This window comes from Thermobia domestica, chromosome 8, assembly GCF_964235325.1.
Source record: "Thermobia domestica chromosome 8, izTheDome1.hap1.1, whole genome shotgun sequence".
NCBI lineage: Eukaryota > Metazoa > Arthropoda > Insecta > Zygentoma > Lepismatidae > Thermobia > Thermobia domestica.
Window position 1 is genome coordinate 95,601,006 of NC_137461.1, and position 15,572 is coordinate 95,616,577.

The 15,572-nt window shown below is 34.8% G+C and overlaps 1 protein-coding gene across 3 annotated transcripts in view; it reads right to left on the reverse strand.

Moving 5' to 3' along the window:
* Positions 1-15,572, reverse strand: part of LOC145693095 (uncharacterized) — a 92,057-nt gene that overhangs the window by 54,299 nt on the left and 22,186 nt on the right. The gene's annotated exons all lie outside the window — the stretch shown is intronic.

Consider the following 15,572-nt stretch of genomic DNA (forward strand, 5'->3'; position numbering starts at 1 on the left):
TAATACGTGTCTTTTATATATTGCAATGTGATATATGCTATTTTGTTGGGAAATCTTTATCATGAACGCACATGCGAATATTCCGCGTCTGAGAATTTAAGTATTTCGTAATTCATTTCATACGCTTCAATATTGCTTCATGATGTATGTCAGTCGTAAACATTAAGATGAAATTTCTTTGAGAGTGCTCTGATATATATATATTAAAGTGTCTTTTAATCGTATTTGTAATACATGCATGTAGGTTAGATAAAATTTCCATTTCTTACGTGTAGAACCGGTAACAATTGTGATTTGAGCGTGCTTTCCTATATTTTGTCGTGTGTCCCTTTGATATTAATTTGTAATGTATTTTTGTATCCGTGCTTGCCATATTTTGTCATGTGCATATTCAATACGTGTAATGTCGATAAAATTGCATTTCAAACGTGTCTATTATTATTACTTTTTTGTCGTGTGCCCTTTTATAGTATCTTTTAATACATTAGTGGTTTAAAATCTTCTTTCGTATGTATGATCTCATTTCGTTGCACCATATATTTAGTTTTGTAGGTTAGGAAAAATTGAATATAACATATCCTCCGATGTTAATATCGTATCTTGATGAGTGCGAGTAATAGATCTGTGCCGATGTGGGAGAACCTTACTCTGGACATACCTCCGGAGTTCGACATTCGACATTACTATTTACAAAATACTATTTCGTGCTATGTTTGTTTATTTTCAGTTAGGTAGATATTTACTTTGAACGTGCCATAATTACAGTGCAGAATTAGATGTTCGTGCCTACATTGATATTTGCCTCGTTGGAAACCAATAACGTTGGAATGTTTTTCAACTTGCTATTCTCCAGTAGAGCGTATCCATCCCTCTATAAGTTTAATTAGTTGTAAACAGAGATAATAAGTTAAAAATAATAATAATTCTTTAAAGAGGCGTTTCAGTAATTGGACCCTGTCGAGCATATGTAGATTTTTTTTTTTCGTTCTCGCTAGACATTTGTATATATATCATTTTTCATTAATAGTAGTGCTTTCATAGTAGATGTATTATGCGAATGACGCATAGGCTAACGTAAAATAATACTTGATGCTACTCATTTTTTTTTTTATATAATTGAGAATGGAATTGTAGTAGCGATGATACTGCCTATGTCTGCATAATTTACATGTTGTTTGATGAATGACAGGGACATTATAAGCAATGAACGCCCAAGTAAAAGAATCTTCTGTAACTACATAAGTAGAGGGGATGGATCGCCAATTCTTTGATTGATAATGAGTTTTATATGTATTAATGAGATATGTTTGAGAATCATGTTGGAGACTTGATATGTTAAAACAATATAACAAGATCATTTTATAAAATGTTGATAAAGTATCTTAGAGATACCACAATGGAGGCAAATGTTTTAAATTGTTTTTTTTTTTCTTTTCTCAATCTGTTATGATGTAAATTGTTAACAAATTGGCACGAATAAATAGTCATAAAAATTTAGCTTTATAATTTCAAATATAATCTATACAATTAGAATTTATGAAAATTTTAAAATTTTCCTTAAAAGTACTAATTAAGCTGAACCATGTTGACTCTTATTCTTGGTTGGCCACAAAACAAGAATCTGGAAACTTCTGATGATAAATAATAGCTTTATCGTTGTGTCTTTCTTTTCTTTTGCTAAAGCTAATGCAACCTAAAAATTAAATCTAATATAACCTTGAAATTTTTTTTTTTTTTTCAATACCCTGAAAACGTATTGTTATAATTGGCTCATCTCAGCCAGGATTTGCCTGATATGTATTCATTTCTTTTACGACCGTAAAATCGGTTTGTTATAATTGGCGACCTCAGCTTTAGGATATTTGTTAAGTTGATAATTTGCGTATGTCTTAATATATTTTATAATTATTGTTTTGTGTGCCAAACTGAGATAAGCATGTAAAGTAATGAGTGGATAGAGTAATGAGTGGATATGACGATGACAAGTTGTTAGACGCGTGACCCGATTAATGTAAAAAAATGAGTGACGAAAGTCTTAGTGTAGATGGTTCTACCGAACATTTTAAATGTTGTGATAATAAGTGTAATACTAGTGACAGTGTATCCATACGCTGTGAAACTTGTGATCAATGGTTCCACATCCGTTGTTTGAACATTCCTGATGAGGAACAGGAAGTGTTACGTACCACTAACAATAAATGGGTTTGTTTTGACTGCAAATTGGATGGTGCGTTGGATACAGAAACTGAACCACCTGTGGTGCGAAATCCGAAAAAGAAAGGTGTACCCGAAATCGAAATTGGTGGGGGACCATTACTTAAAACCTTAATTGGGATCATTAAAGATTTGAGAACTGAAATGTCAGTTATGAATAATAAAATGGATGCTAACAAAAATGAATTGAAGGTAGACATTGTCACAATTAAAGAATCTTTGTCCGTGGTACAGGAGGATTTATCCACTGTCAAACGTGAATTGAAACGTGAGGTGTCACAATTAAGAACTGAATTGGAGGAGAGTAATCAAAATTTAGGCCAAACTGTAGAAAATGTCAAAGAGTTCTGTAGTAGAGAAGTAGATAATTTGCATGTTGAAATTACCAAAGTTAGGTCAGACTTAGAAAATACAAGTAAAATTTGTAAAGAAACTGCCGAAACTGTAGATTGTAAGGTTGAAACTTTGGCTAAAGATATGGAAATCTTGAAATGTGACATTAGCAAAGTAAATGTAAGATTAAATAGTGAACTTCAAAATGTAAAAGAGAGGCAAGTTGAGGAACATAGACAATTTCGGGAAACTAATGAGAAGACAGTCAACATGATACAATCGATAGAAAAAGATGTAATTGATGCGTATCGTCATAGTCGTGATCGATGTGAACGAAATGCCGAAACCTTGAAAAATTTGATTGAGAACCGTGGTAATCTAAATTTAACTGAAACTCCTTTTGAAAGTTGTAGATCGGTTCGAAATGATAAGGCATTGCCGAGAACTCCGGTATTCAAACTCGATGAAATTTTAGCAAATGATACCGAGAATGACATGAATTATTCTTCATCTTCTTCGTCGGACTCTGAAAAATGCCGCAAAGAATCTCGCAGGGCTAATCGTTTGAAAAAGATGAAAAAGACAAAGAAATCGGTTCGTACGGGTATTAGTGAGAATCAGTGTGGTCATAGAGATTTGGTCATTAACGATCAGGACAATCCAGTAAGTTTGGAGCTAAATCAAAAGATTAAGCCTTGGGAAACTAGTCCTTCTTATAAAAGGGGGGCTGGCACGTATCTCAAAGAAATTCATCACTTCCCAAAATTTGACGGTCAATTGACGCAAGGGGTAGCACAAATTTTCTTAGATGATCTTTTACAAACGATGAGTATGTACGTTCTCACGGATAGAGATCGTGTATATATAGTGGGACGAGTTCTAGAAAAGTCAGCTAAAATTTGGTATCGTAGTGTCGCCTCTCAAATCAAATCTTTCTCTGACTTCGTGCGGCTTTTCAAGCTCCAATACATATCGGAACGACTAGAGAGGGCACAAAAGCGCCACCTATACTCGTTACGGTATGATAAGTCAAAACATGCTTCCTTGTTAGGTTTTGTGAGGCACATTGTAGAAAAATATAATTCAATTGTAACTTCCCCGTCAGATCAAGAGCTGAAGGATCTGATCCTGGACTGCCTTCCTGAGGAAGAAGCAAAGATTTTAAAACTAGGCTCAGTGAGTACAGTGCAAGATTTAATGTTAAGAATAGCTGAGTTAGAGTGTAGTCCGACTCCCTCGTTAGGAAATCAGGGCAATCAAAATTTTCAACCTAGGAAACCACAGGTTAGGAAAACATTCTTTTTACCTAATAGCTCTAATCGAACCGACAATGCAGTACAGACCGAGCCGATTTGCAATGAAGGTAGTGTACAATTTGGAAATAAACCTCAAAATTTTAACGGGAAATTATACCGTAATAGCTGGAAAAGAAATCGGAACCAAAAACAAGGATGGGATAAAAATAGAAATAATAACTTCAGACCCATGAACGGTATTCAGCCGGTTCCGATGTATGGGGGTGTACCAGTGCCAGTACCATATACGGTACCGGGCATGTATAACTTTAGTAATATGAAACCGGTTATGATGCCAGGTCCTTCCGTTACTATGGTAACTTCTTCGTTTCCCCAAAACTTACCTGTTGTGACTACTGTCACTTCCGCTCTACGTCCACCGTACCCTTCGGTGACTGCGGAACCAACAAGTCCGGTAGTTGTTTCGGAAAACATGTTGAGCAGTCGTCACTAAGGGGAGACGACGGCTGCTCCAACCAACTTCTCTCCCCGAATCAAAATGTTAGTAAACTTGATTCTTTTGAGAAAGAAAATGTTTCGATTGAAAATGAGTCTTCCTTGAAATTACTAACATATTTTGTGTTAAAAGAGGAAGAAGGGAATATGTCCAAACAAGATTTCGAGATATTTCCTTCCCCTTCTATAGATTGCAAGGTGGGGGAAATGCAAATTAAGTGTATCCTTGACACGGGCGCTGAGTTAAATCTTTTAAATTATAATATTTGGCAGAACCTACAAAATTCCTTTCGTTCGGCAAAACTCAAACCAGTGCCAAGTGTACACTTAACTGCGTTTGCAGGCAAAGATAATTTTCCTGTTAAGGGATTGCTTGAATTAACCTTAAATATACAAGATAATCTTTTTAATGTCCCAGTCTTTGTAGTGAAGGACATGAAAGCTGGACTGTTATTGGGCTCGCCATTCTTTGCTAAGTTTAGAGTTACTTTGGATAGTCATAACAGAAAGTTAATCTTGAAAAATAATAGTGAGGAAGAAGTAACTTTGGATATCTCTTATCCAAAGATACTCCTTGTTCATTTAGATACCAATTCTGAATCATGTGAACCTAACCAAATTCTTTCTTTTTCTAGCGAACAATGTAAGGATTATGGTGAGATTTCGGAATTAGAAATTAAAGAATATATTAAAGGTCGTGATGATTTGGATGATGATACAAAATTAAAACTAGAAAATTTGCTCCTTAAATTCAAGCACTTATTTTGCGAATATCCTAAGCCAATCCGATGCGAACCTTATAAAATAGAATTAATAGACCAAGAACCCGTGGTCGGAAAGATCTATCCAATCCCTCAGGCTATGCAAAAAGAGTTTGAGGAGGAGTTGAATAAATGGATAAGGTTGGGGATAGCTAAAGAACATCCCAGCAGTTATCGCAACCCAATTCATTGCGTGCGAAAATCCTCAGGGGGTGTTAGGCCTGTAATCGACCTGAGATTACTGAACTTAAAGGTCGTAAGTCCTAAAATACAGGTCGAACCTATTAATGAAATTCTCACTCGCATCTCTGGAGCTAAAATCTTTAGCTCCATGGATGCTACAATGGGATATTATGGTATTCGACTGCATCCAGATTCCTTCGCATCCACAAGCTTCATATATTTAGGTCGACAGTATGTATTATGTGTCCTTCCAATGGGTTTAAAGTCAAGTCCTAGTATCTTCCAAAATGTGATGAACTCATATTTTGGATTAGATACTAGACATTTTGTTGTAGTCTATCTTGACGATTTAATGTGCTTTAGTTCTACTTTCGATGAGCATTTCATTCATTTAGAACAACTTTTTGAAATTCTAACCTTTGGAAATTTTGCGCTAAATTTCAAGAAATGTCAGTTCGTCAAGTCTGAAATTTTATTTTTGGGACACATTGTGAATGGGAAGGAATTAAAGCCAAATCCCAAACATAATGAAGCGATAAAGTACTTTCCGATACCGAAAACCAAGAAGAAACTTAGATCTTTCTTGGGCATTCTTTCTTGGCGGAGAAAATTCATTCCTCAGTTCGCTGCTCTAACAGCGCCGTTTTTCGATTTGTTGAAGAAAGACAAGAAATATTGTCTAACTGAGGAATTGCTGAATAGATTCCAACAATTGAGGGAGTTGTTGAGTGAGCCTCCAGCGCTCAGTCAACCCAATTTCGATCAACCCTTTCACTTATTTTCAGATGCGTCACTAGAGAATTTGGCCGGCTATCTGGCTCAGTATGATGATACTGGAGAACTTCTTGTTATCGGCTATGCGAGTAGGAAATTAAAGTTGTATGAAGTTTCCTATTCGATTTTTCAACTGGAGTTGCTGGCAGTATTGTTTCTGTGCGAACATTTCTCATATTACATTTTAGGTAGAAAAGTCACGGTTCATTGTGACAACAGCGCAGTGACATACGCTTTTACGTTACAGAACCTAGATCCCCGAACCACAAAAATTTTGTTGAAGTTACAGAGGTTCGATCTTCGGTTCGAGCACATAAAAGGGGTGGACAATAAAATAGCCGACATATTGAGTCGCAATACTCCGGAACTCCCTGCCGAACCTGAAGAATACCATGTTAATTCTGTTAATTTTGTTAATTTTGTTTGTTATGATGAGAGTACGTGGTTCACTGTAAATGAGTTAATGCAAATGCAAGCGGGTGATAGGTACTGTAACGAATTAAAAGCGAAAATGTCAGACAGTGCCGATTCTCGAATTCGTATAGTGAATAATTTGGTCTATATTCAAAATTCGAAAACGAAACGTTGGCTGCTAGTAATCCCAGAGTTATTGATTGAGAGAACGATTAGGAAGGTTCATGAAACGGGGCATTTTGGCGTTAGTAAATGTTTGAAATTAGTTCAGGAATTGTTTTTTTGGAAAGGACAAAAACGTACGTTCCAAAAGTTCATTAATAATTGTGAATTGTGTGCCCGAACGAAGTTCTCCAATAGAATTATTGCTCGTGAGGATCTACATATTGAGGCAGATAAGCCACATATCAAATTATGCATAGATCTCGTAGGAAAATTGCCATGTAGTTATGGATTCTACTACATCCTCTCAATTGTTGATGTCTATTCACGGTTTCTATGTTATTTGCCGTTGAGGAATGCCACAGCTGCTGAGATTGTTCGGACTCTAGAAAAGGAATATTTCTATCTCTTCCCTTACCCAAATTCTATCATATCCGACCAGGGCCCACAGTTCCTCTCGAACACGTGGAAGAATTACTGTAAGGATCACCAAATTCAGCATATTTTGGTCTCTCCGTACAACCCTTCTGGGAATGGCATTATCGAACGTTCGCATCGAGAACTCAACCGAATTATTCGATTATTGTGCAGCCATAATCACACTAAGTGGAAAACAGTGCTAAAGACGGCACAAGACCTCTTAAACTATTCTTATAATAGCACCATTGGATGCACACCTGCCGAGGTGTTCATTTCTTTTTCAGCTGCCGATAGATTTCGAGAAAAATTTTCGTGGCCGTCTGAACTGAAGACAGTAGAAAATTCTAAACGGCATATTCAGGTGGAACCCCGTTTGTTATCAAAACGAAAACGAAAATCGCAAAATAATGTGATTGAAATTAAGGAAATGGATTTGGTTATGGTTAAGACCCATTTTCACTCGGATGCATTTAAGAAGGTCACACACAAGTACATGCCTGTGTTCACGGGGCCTTTTGTTGTGACTCGAGTGCATCACAATTCCGTTTCTTTAAAAGATTTGGAGGGGAGAGAAGTGCCGACTCAAAATTTATCGAATGTAAAACTGTTCAATTGCTCTCCGGAAAAGAGAGAAGAATTATTAAAAGACTTTAAACAGTCATAAAAAAAAAAATTTTTGTTAATGTTCTAAATAGTTTAAAAAAAATTTTTTTTTTTTTTTGCTAAGCTGCCGGGAAAAATGTAACAAACCAATTACCGGTTTGTTTACATTGGATCCGTATTGTTATGTGTACCGGTTGAAATCGAAGTTGGTTCCCGCATAATATTACTGTGCCCAGTTTTGTTACGTGTAAGTCTACACTAATTTAATGTTAATTTGTTTTTCAGTTTCGTTACGTGTAAGTTTACACTAATTTAATGTTAATTTGTTTTATATTGTTAGTACAAGGAATGGCACAAAAGAATACATGCACTCAATTACACATCCGGAAATCTTTTAAAACTAGTCCTTACTGATTTACTTCAAACTGTAACCGTTTCTTTAACGTCCATATCGTATTCTTAGCTCACACATACGAACAATTAATATAAGTAAAATTAAATACTATTGAAAATTTTACCTTAAAATTTCATCGAATACGATGTAGTTATATTTTATTCATTTGTTACCTACTTCGGCTTTCTTTTGTTACATTATATTACTGCTAACATGGCGATTTCTTCGGTTATTGCCGCAAGAGGGCGTTCGAATCGCTATACGTGGAACTAACAGTGTCAAAGATGGCGGCTCGGCGGTAAAAAGAAATCCTCTGTTACTATGACGATATCCAAATAATTACCGGGAGAAGATAATCTTTTAATTAGTTAATTATTGAATAGAGTTTTCGGTAAGTTAGATATTAAATTAGATATAGAAATTTCATGATTTTTACAGTTAGATTCTTGTGTTGATATGTATTTATGGTAAAATTATGCGAATTATAATCAAAGATATAATAGTAGAAACCGCGTTTATAGAGGCCTGGCTACGAGTGTAAGATGACGTAGTGGAATATTAGATTTCAGTGCGGAAAAACGATGGCTTGTTAGCTCCTTCAGAACTTTTGAAATTCTATAACTAAAAAGTGTAATTCGGCCTGTAACCTAATCAAAATCATGGTTTAGACTAACCTAAGACGTTATTTGGAAGAAATAGATACGGAGGAGTCTAACAAAAGTCAAAATTTAGTGAAAACCTTTTTCGGCCACAAGCCATCGAATGTCATCTCCGCCATTACTAGACATATGCAGTAATGGAATGGGAGATGTAATTTATCGAAGCTGATTGCTGCGGCGGACCGGAAAGATATTCTACGTTCGTGGAGTGTGTAGCCGGTGTACCGAAGGAGTCATTTCTCGATTTTAAATAAGAAAGTAGTTGAAACCTACTTTGCGAAGTTTGATCGCCCAGCTCAATATGGGGACTATTATTCTGTGAAACCTGCGGATAATATGGTAACATCTTTTCTTATTTTTCTTATAAACAGTATAGCAGTTCAGCAAATGGCATCTTTAAGAATCAGGATGTGTAACTAAATTAAAGTGCGTTACGCGTCTCTGAACTTGTCAATCGTCATTATCCACTTATGCTACGTAATTGAATTATTAAATCTTATGTGTGCCTCTACGTAAATTTGAAAAATATGTATGTTGATATTAGGGTAATATTTTACTTTGTACGTACCTTTCGATGGCAATGTACCTTGAAAATTTTGAATATTTAGATTAGATCGTTTATGTTAAATACATTACTGAATTATGTCTCAAATTATGTCCCGTGATGATGCCTTATTTTGTGAAATATTTGCTGTAGGTTAGGTTAGGTCTAATTTTGCAAATGTGTGATCCATAATATCTATGTAGGTGAGGTTAGATTTTCTTTTACCCGTGTTTTCCAAATTTAATACGTGTCTTTTATATATTGCAATGTGATATATGCTATTTTGTTGGGAAATCTTTATCATGAACGCACATGCGAATATTCCGCGTCTGAGAATTTAAGTATTTCGTAATTCATTTCATACGCTTCAATATTGCTTCATGATGTATGTCAGTCGTAAACATTAAGATGAAATTTCTTTGAGAGTGCTCTGATATATATATATTAAAGTGTCTTTTAATCGTATTTGTAATACATGCATGTAGGTTAGATAAAATTTCCATTTCTTACGTGTAGAACCGGTAACAATTGTGATTTGAGCGTGCTTTCCTATATTTTGTCGTGTGTCCCTTTGATATTAATTTGTAATGTATTTTTGTATCCGTGCTTGCCATATTTTGTCATGTGCATATTCAATACGTGTAATGTCGATAAAATTGCATTTCAAACGTGTCTATTATTATTACTTTTTTGTCGTGTGCCCTTTTATAGTATCTTTTAATACATTAGTGGTTTAAAATCTTCTTTCGTATGTATGATCTCATTTCGTTGCACCATATATTTAGTTTTGTAGGTTAGGAAAAATTGAATATAACATATCCTCCGATGTTAATATCGTATCTTGATGAGTGCGAGTAATAGATCTGTGCCGATGTGGGAGAACCTTACTCTGGACATACCTCCGGAGTTCGACATTCGACATTACTATTTACAAAATACTATTTCGTGCTATGTTTGTTTATTTTCAGTTAGGTAGATATTTACTTTGAACGTGCCATAATTACAGTGCAGAATTAGATGTTCGTGCCTACATTGATATTTGCCTCGTTGGAAACCAATAACGTTGGAATGTTTTTCAACTTGCTATTCTCCAGTAGAGCGTATCCATCCCTCTATAAGTTTAATTAGTTGTAAACAGAGATAATAAGTTAAAAATAATAATAATTCTTTAAAGAGGCGTTTCAGTAATTGGACCCTGTCGAGCATATGTAGATTTTTTTTTTTCGTTCTCGCTAGACATTTGTATATATATCATTTTTCATTAATAGTAGTGCTTTCATAGTAGATGTATTATGCGAATGACGCATAGGCTAACGTAAAATAATACTTGATGCTACTCATTTTTTTTTTTATATAATTGAGAATGGAATTGTAGTAGCGATGATACTGCCTATGTCTGCATAATTTACATGTTGTTTGATGAATGACAGGGACATTATAAGCAATGAACGCCCAAGTAAAAGAATCTTCTGTAACTACATAAGTAGAGGGGATGGATCGCCAATTCTTTGATTGATAATGAGTTTTATATGTATTAATGAGATATGTTTGAGAATCATGTTGGAGACTTGATATGTTAAAACAATATAACAAGATCATTTTATAAAATGTTGATAAAGTATCTTAGAGATACCACAATGGAGGCAAATGTTTTAAATTGTTTTTTTTTTTTCTTTTCTCAATCTGTTATGATGTAAATTGTTAACAAATTGGCACGAATAAATAGTCATAAAAATTTAGCTTTATAATTTCAAATATAATCTATACAATTAGAATTTATGAAAATTTTAAAATTTTCCTTAAAAGTACTAATTAAGCTGAACCATGTTGACTCTTATTCTTGGTTGGCCACAAAACAAGAATCTGGAAACTTCTGATGATAAATAATAGCTTTATCGTTGTGTCTTTCTTTTCTTTTGCTAAAGCTAATGCAACCTAAAAATTAAATCTAATATAACCTTGAAATTTTTTTTTTTTTCAATACCCTGAAAACGTATTGTTATAATTGGCTCATCTCAGCCAGGATTTGCCTGATATGTATTCATTTCTTTTACGACCGTAAAATCGGTTTGTTATAACTGCTCTACATAAAGCAATTACATTACCTGTATTCCTTCTTTCACTGCACCGGATATAATAGCGCTCCCTGAAACAACTATTACTATTATTATATACTTCAATACTATTATTATTCACTTTTTTATTAAATTTAGTATTATTTCATTTCCTAAATTCCTATTTTAATTTTAGCAACCCAATTTTATTAACATTATGTACGCATGCACAATATAAATTTTATATTTAATTTGAATTATCAAACTTCCTTTTCGCGACATCTCAGCTATGGCAAGTAGGGATGTAATATAATAGGGATAATTGATTCTCAGTTATCGCTATCACTATTAAGCCAATTATCTAACCTTAATAATTATATTAGAAAGTCCGTAAGTTCTATTTGAGACTAAATTTCTACTTTTTATAGAGGAAAAATGCTATAGAAATGAACTACTCATATATTACATAGGCCTAATCCAGCAATATGACTATTTACTCTGTTCTTTATCATGTATATTAATAACGTTTTTCTGCTCTACATGTCCGATCAACATCATAACTGTCCCCTGAACCCCGATTAACTTGCAATAAGTAAAGTTTATAACCTGAGAAGCAAGCCTAAATACCGGTAAAACAAGACTATGTGTAATACAAAATCGTAAACATTGTCAACGGAAATAGTGTTCACCCGCTGGCACAGATTAAGAGTAAGCAGGCCACAATGCTTCCTCCAGAAAATAACCCGTTAAGATTCTCAATGCAGAGTATTTACGTATTTATGTCTATACGAGCATTTGAAAATTATATTGTTATAGTTTACGAGAAAAGTGAACTGTAACATAGTGAAGAGGTTTTAAATTTGTATGCAGACATGGAAACTACACTTACAGTTTAAAAGTGGCTTCCTAGTCATCCTATTTAATGATCTCTAAATCTCAAGTCCAAGATTTGTGACAGTGGACACAAACAAGAGTACTACCCACTTGAATACTTGAAATAAAATGAATAGTATTGGGCAGGAAGCGACATGTTCACGTAGTTTGATCTTACCTTCAATTCTCTGACAAGTACTTTTATGTTTTTCCTATTAGTCGAATAGTGCTCATAGAAGTTCTGAACAAAAAGTTCTGGGTTCCTGAACCTTTGGAAAAATTCGCTCATTATAGGAAATATCTCCCTAGAGCAGATCTTATCTCCGTGATTCGTACTTTTTCTAACTGTTTTTTCATGTACTGTTTTTCAATATATACTTTAACACGGAAGTGCAGAATGACTTTCTTAAGCAATTAAGAACTAAACACTTCTGTATGAGTTCTTATAAGCATTCAAGATCTGTAACATACAATGTGTTTTAAGTGCATAATAATTATAATTTTTTCACAAGTTAATAAAGTAGTACTCTTATACCGATCATCCACACTTTCAGATTTACCATTGTCCCTTGGGAAAAGAAAGTAATGCAAAGACAACACACTCGATATAATACATTAGATGTTGTCAAGTGCAAGAGAGATTAAACGCTGAGAAAGTAAGCTTCATAATAATTTATTATTACAAACTGTCTGTCTTTACTTGAAACACAAGACCACTTTTGTGCTTCGTGGACCTATTACTTACACAATGAACACTTTCAGTTATAATTTTCGGTAAACACCACATACTGATACAAAGATAGAACTATAACATCAAAGAAAGCAGTAGATGCTAAGTCATACAGTAACCAGTTGCATTATCAAGAAAAAACAGGAGGGAAAGGCGCGACTGTATGAAGAAAATTCTCGCTCTCTATAGTTAGATGTCTTGGTGATGACATATTTCAGCGTTAGCTTGAGTGTACAGAAGTGAAGGCTGCAGTGAGAATCTAGTGATACGAAGCAACGATATTTCCTCAATTATTACAAAGACTAAAAACTAACTATGGCCTATGAAACCCGGAGGTTCAATGCCGCGTTCACAAGAGCTCTCCATTGACTTCTATCCTTAGCCAATTGGATCCAGTTTCTACTTTGTATTCCTATCTCTGCGAGATCCATCTTAATATTGTCCTCCCATCTGCGCCTAGGTCTTCCAATCAAGACTTTGAAAGCGTTTCTACTTTCTTCCAACCTGCCCACCTAAGCATCCTGGACTTGATGACCCAAACAATGTTCGGTGAACCGTATAAATTATGTAGTTCCTCGTTATGAAGTTTCCACCATTCCCATTCATCTTGGGTCCGAATATTTGCCTCAGGATTTTGTTCTCAAATACTTTCAGTCTATGTTCTTTCCGCAGAGTAAGCTACCATGTTTCGCACCCATACAGAACAGGCATGATTATCGTGAAGGCTTCTTTTCCCTATTTTCCCCTTTTTGGATTCAATAAGCGTTGCTATAGACATGTTATTATACAATGTATATCGTCTGTTCTACATTGTAAATAAGCGCACATATCACTCATTAATGAACTGTGAATAAAACAATATTACACTAGAGATATATCGTAAGTAACCATACACCTTGAATTTTAATGAAATATAATGATTTGAAGGTCATTAACGGTCGTACTCTGTTATTCCAGATCTAGACATGTAAAGATTCCACAAGAGAAACAACGATGCCGCGACCCAAAGAATTGAATGATTTTGAACGTGGTGGGATAGTACGACAATGCGACGTCGGTACAAGTCAGAAATAAATTTCACCAAAACCTTCAGATTCTTACTATCAATCGGGCTATTACCCAGTTTAAAGATATCAAAAGGAATGGACAAGTCCACGTTCTTACCGACTAGGCCCAACGCAACGCCAGTTGAAGAATACCAAATCCTAATTGTAAGGCTGCAGACTGGGAGATTACAGCTGTCAGATATCTGCATCAACCATTATGTGAGAGCTGCAAGACGTAAGCCCTTCCCTACCACAGTCAATATTGCTAAGCGGAGACAATGGGCAACAAACATGGTGTGGCACGATAACATTTGACCCCAGTAGTTTTCTCTGATGAGTTCATATTTTCCCAACAGGCGCACACAGGTTTGAAGAAAACGCCTTTAATATCCATAGATCCAGATTGTACAATACAACTACATTAGTTTATACACGTACATTAAATAATCGTAATATCAAATTAATATATATATATAAAATTATTATTTTGGGGATGATTTACAAACGCACATCCACTCATATGCATTGAATTTATGTGAATGAATTTTGGGCCCCTGCATACACATGCAACGGAAAATTTCTGAACTACAAACTGACGGATTGTAGAATTTTATTCGGTGGTTAATCAATTAAAAGTCAAACATAAATGAAACATGGTAGCTTAATCATAAACATAAATATCTCATTTCGGGAGATGTTTGAAATTGTATAAATTCAAGAGCAAATCGAAGGATAAGTAGCAACAAAGTAAACAATCTTCAAAGAAGGTATAGAAAATTAATTTTTAAAAAGTAAAAGAAAGAATAGTGCTAACCAAAAAGATTAATAGACGAGGAATAACACTGCACTGCACCTATCTTCATTCAACCGATTTTTCCTGTGCCCTATGATACTAGTATTAAAATTGAATGGCAGTAAAAATTTGTGCGGAGTTGTACGGATAGCTGCGAAAATGAATACAGAAATACATTTAGAAGTTAAAAGTTTCTATTACTGTTAATAGAGATACTCCTTTTTTCCTTTCTCTCGTTCAAGTCCACTATTACACTAGGTACCTACTTTTCTCTGTTCTTATTTTTTTCTCTCAAATAACGTTCCATCTTCGTTATTACTGTTACCTATATTTAATGGGACCACTAAAATTATTACCAATAACATAAAAATTAACTAAAGGTGAAAATATCTATGGATATATGCAAATACATTCAAGAGAACATACGTATAACGAGTGACCCACGAAAACCCGGCCCGTTTGCAAGTTTGCAGTGAAACTATTATTGAAGACATAATCGGCACCAGTAATTGTTGCTATTGATTGTGTTGCAGAAGTTATGTAGGAAAGGGCCTCTTGTTGCATACCCCCCACGCCAGTATAAAGCTGTGAAGTTTAGGTGTAGATGAGTGTGTGACGGCTGTTTGCACGAATAGCAATACTTGAAGCGTTCGTGTTCATCAGTTATAATTTAATTCAAAATAGGACGAAGTATAACTTTTAACCTATAGTGTTCAGTGAAACAAAAGTTTGAGGGGAAAGACTTAGTTCAAGGCAAAAACAATACGCACTCACACTCTAAATAGCAAAACAATGTAGCTAGATAAAAATTTTGAAGCCTATATAATTTGTGTTACACATGTTACATTCGCTCCCCCGCTATGA